The sequence below is a fragment of the Setaria viridis genome, chromosome 5 (genome assembly GCF_005286985.2).
Source record: "Setaria viridis chromosome 5, Setaria_viridis_v4.0, whole genome shotgun sequence".
Taxonomy (NCBI): Eukaryota; Viridiplantae; Streptophyta; class Magnoliopsida; order Poales; family Poaceae; genus Setaria; species Setaria viridis.
This window is the reverse complement of record NC_048267.2, coordinates 20423183-20427790: the sequence shown is the minus strand read 5'-3', so window position 1 is coordinate 20427790 and position 4608 is coordinate 20423183. Positions and strand designations below refer to the sequence as shown.

The 4608-nt window shown below is 44.1% G+C and overlaps 1 pseudogene; it reads left to right on the top strand.

Annotated features, from left to right (window-relative positions):
• Positions 1 to 253: 253 nt before the first annotated feature.
• LOC140222824 (uncharacterized) lies at positions 254 to 4220 on the top strand (annotated as a pseudogene).
• Positions 4221 to 4608: the final 388 nt, after the last annotated feature.

The window sequence follows — 4608 nt, the reverse complement described above, 5'->3', positions numbered from 1 at the left end:
GGGATTTGCCCCTCTCTGATTGAGAGTGATATCTCTAGGCCCCTTGAGTGATCAGATATGAAAATGCATGGCCAAACTACGTACGGTTAAGAGTTAACCTACAAAGGGATTCCGAATCATAGGATCGAGAAAGAGCGGTCGGCTTGGAGCTAGACCAAATATCGTGAGGCAAAGGGAATAGCATGTACGTGACGTTGTGATGGTTCGTCTGATATGATCTTCGTGTGCGTATAGGAGTTGGCACATCTTGCTAGAGGCCGCTACCGACTATTGGGCCGAGTAGGAGTACTCGGGCCATGTCTATACGTATCCGAACCCATAGGGTCACACACTTAAGGGGCTGGAAGCCCAATTCGGATGCGATTCGAGTTGGATTAGGTTTAGAAGTACTCATGGGCCTCGAACCCAGAGGCCCGTCAGGAACCTCTATAAATAGAGTAGTGGGGCGCCCTAGGGTTTCATCGTTTTGGCTGAAACACATCTGCCGCGCCTGCCACGCCCTCGCCTGTTGCAACTCGTGGACCTAGCAGTCCGGCTTGCGATGCTTCCTCCCTGCATGTGTGGATACCTTGGAGGTGTTGCGCCTGCAGCACTTGGATGAGCCGCCGATGAGCCACGATGAGCTGCCGACGAGCCACGACGAGCCACGATGAGTCGACGACGAGCCGCGGCACGAGGACAACCTCGCTGTACATGGACGAGCTGCTGAGGAGCTGCTCGACGTCGACGTGATCGACTACGTGTTCGACTATGTTGATCGACTTCGTTGCCCCGATGCGATTCTACATCTTCCGCACCATTGCGTCGAGTGGTAATCCCGTGATCCATGTACGGTAGTTTTCCTGGTTTACGCGGTAGAAAAATTTTGTTTTACGCTAGCGTAGCCTACCTCGTATCCCAACAGGCTGCGCTTGGTCTTGTTTTGCAGTTTTTAATCATGAGTTGATGACCAGTAACTGACGCTGTGTTTAATGACTAGTAACTAACGTGGATTAAAAGGTTGACAACAATGACTAGTAACGGTTGTTTGTTGATGGTTGGAGGTTACTAGTAACTAACCAATTGATGGCAGCCGAATAATGGCATTGAACCTGGACACCCAAAGGTTTTCTAGTGCATATAAGAGTGGCGCTCCTTCTCTACCTACCGTGTGCAATACACACCACTAGAGCTACTCCACTATCGCGCTGCATTTTTGCTGTCCCTGTTCCAGCGATCTGAGTGCACGGACTTTGTCAGAAGAGCAGGACTTCGAAGCTGCGCCCTTGCAAGAGACACTGCACCTTAGGAGTAGAAGGGCGATCAAGTTTTTGGGGAGCATGTTTGCGCGATTGCTCGCTGTGCACATCTACTTCCTGGAGGTGCAACTGCACTGCGATCACTTGCACGACATCAACCTCTCATCGGCTACATCGAACAGGCTCCACTAACGATGTCGGGTAATGACGCATTCGGTTCCTCCAGAACTGGCCTCACCTTAGGGTACTTTCTAATGAACTTTCTAGTTCATTATTTGTTTACTGATATTTTCATCGCATGCCTTATGTTCATTGCTACAGACACAAGTGTTCATGCTCCTAATTATGCTATCATTTATGTCATGTTTTATTCTATATTTTGGATTTTTCGGTAGTTGGCTTTGCAGCACAATTGAAATCGAATGTTTTGATGGAACGGATTGCAAGAGATGGGTTGGTAGACTTGAGTTGTGGCTCATGACTATGAGCGTGTGGTTCGTTACCAAGGAGCATCCTGTGGGACCGCACACTTCCACAGAGGATAGTGCGTACATGTCTGCTGACAACTTGTTCAAAGGGGTTGTGATCAGTGTTCTTGTAGGAACTTGGTCGATTAATACATGCAGCATCCCTCTAGCAAGGCGTTGTGGGATGCACTTGAGGCAAATTTCGGTGTATCCGATGTAGGCAGCGAACTGTACATCATGGAGCAGTTTTATGATTACAAGATGGTCGATGACCGTGCTGTGGTTAAACAAGCTGATGAGTTACAGGCACTTGCCCAGGATCTCGATAACCTTAGGTGCCCGTTGTCGGATAAATTTGTGGCTGGTGGCATCATTGCCAAATTGCCTCCTTCATGAAGGAACTTTGTTTCTACTCTGAAACACAAGAGACAGGAGTTTACTGTAGCTGGTCTTATTGGCACTCTTGATGTTGAGGAAAAGGCAGGAGCAAAGGATTCACGTGCGCGTGGCAATGAGGGAGGTTCTAGCACCCATGTGGTGCAGAAAAGGAACTTCCAATCCCACAACAATAAGGGCAAAGGGAAGGTTGAGTTTCAACACAAGACTACTCAGACTACCAACTTTAAGAAGAAGAACAACAAGGGAAAGTGCTTTGTGTGCGGTGGTTCTGACCATTGGGCCAAGGACTACAAGGACCGCAAGGACAAGTATTAGCATGGGCCGAAGAAATCTGCTAATGTTGTTATTGGCGATGCTGAGAAGGGAACATCAGGGTACGGTAATCATGCTACTGTTCTTTTAGTTTGTCATTTACCAAATTGGTGGATTGACACCGGAGCTAATATATATGTGTGTGCTGATATTTCTTTGTTTTCCTCTTACCATGTCACAGGAACTGGATCCGTGTTAATGGGGATCTGCTTAGGTGCTGCTATTCATGGTATTGGTACGATCAATTTGAAGTTTACCTTGGGAAAGACCGTGCAGCTGAAGAACGTGCAGCATGTCCCCTCAATAAATAAAAATCTCTTTAGCGGATCCCTTCTTTGTAAGGATGGTTTTAAGTTGGTGTTTGAGTCGAACAAGTGTGTTGTTTCTAAGTTTGGTCCCTTTGTTAGTAGAGGATATGATTGCGATGGTTTATTCCGTTTATCATTATTAGACTCTTGTAATAAAGTTGTGAATCATGTGTGTAATGATGATGAGTCAAATGTTTGGCATTCACAACTTTGCCATGTTAATTTTGGTTGTATGTTGTGGCTAGCTAATTTGAGTTTAATTCCAAAATTCAATTTGGTCAAAAATTCTAAGTGTCAAGTGTGTGTGCAATCTAAGCAACCCCGCAAGCCTCACAAGGCTGCTGAGGCGACGAACTTGGCACCATTAGAATTAGTTCATTCCGATTTGTGCGAGATGAACAGTGTGTTGACTAAAGGAGGAAAAAGATACTTCATGACGTTGATAGATGATTCTACTAGATACTACTATGTGTATTTACTTAAAACAAAAGATGAGGCATTCCACTTTTTCAAGATCTATAAAGCCGAAGTTGAAAATCAACTTGAGAGGAAGATTAAACATGTTAGATAGGATAAAGGTGGAGAGTACTTTTCAAATGAGTTCAATTTATTTTGTGAGGAACATGGCATTATTCATGAGAGAACACCACTGCATTCTCCTGAGTCAGATGGGGTGGCTAAAGGAAGAACCGAACTCTAACTGAGATGGTTAACGCCATGTTAGAAATAACCGGACTCTTCTAGGAATGGTGGGGTAAAGCCAGTGAAGCCATATTGACTGCTTGTCATACTCTTAACAGAGTTCCTATGAAAAATAAAAAGAAAACACCATTTGAGGAATGAGAAAATAAAAGATTAACACTCTCATACTTGCATACTTGTGCTGTTTGGCTAAGGTTAACATGCCTATAGCTAAGAAATGCAAGCTCGGACAAAAACAATGATTGTGTCTTCCTAGGCTATGCTTTCCACAGCGTAGGATATAGATTCCTGATAATTAAATCTGGAGTACTAGACATGCATGCTGGTACAATCATGGAGTCTAGAAATGTCACATTCTTTGAGAGCATTTTTCCTATGAAAGAAACATCTAGCAGTTCTAGTCATGAATTTGTTAATTCCTTGAACATAATGATAAAGTAGTACACTTTGAACAACCACATGAGGAAAATCATTAGAAGGTTGACAATGAAGGGACTCAAAAGAGTAAGAGACAAAGGACTTAGAAGTCTTTTGGTGATGACTTCATTGTGTATCTTGTAGATGACACTCCAAAAACCATTGCAGAGGCTTATGGATCTTCTGATGCTGACTATTGGAAGGAAGCAATCACAAGTGAGATGGATTCCATAATGTCTAATGGGACTTGGGAGGTCGTTGATCATCCATACGGTTGCAAACCTGTAGGATGCAAGTGGGTATTCAAGAAGAAGCTTAGGCCTGATGGTATTATTAAAAAGTACAAGGCAAGGCTTGTGGCCGAGGGTTACACTTAGAAAGAAGGCGAAGATTTCTTTGATACTTTCTCACCAGTTGCTAGATTGACCACAATTCGCGTACTACTATCCTTGGCTGCCTCACACGGTCTTCTCGTCCATCAAATGGACGTTAAGATGGCTATCCTTAATGGAGAGTTGGATGAGGAAATTTACATGGATCAGTCTAATGGATATGTAGTAGAAGGTCCGGAAGGAAAGGTGTGCAAGTGGTTAAAAGTATTTGTATGACCTCAAACAAGCGCCTAAGCAATGGCATGGGAAGTTTGATAGAACTCTCACGACTGCATGCTTTGTTGTGAATGAAGCCAACAAATATGTGTGTACCACTTTTGTAGGGCAAAAGGAGTGATCCTGTGTTTATATGTTGATGACATATTGATCTTTG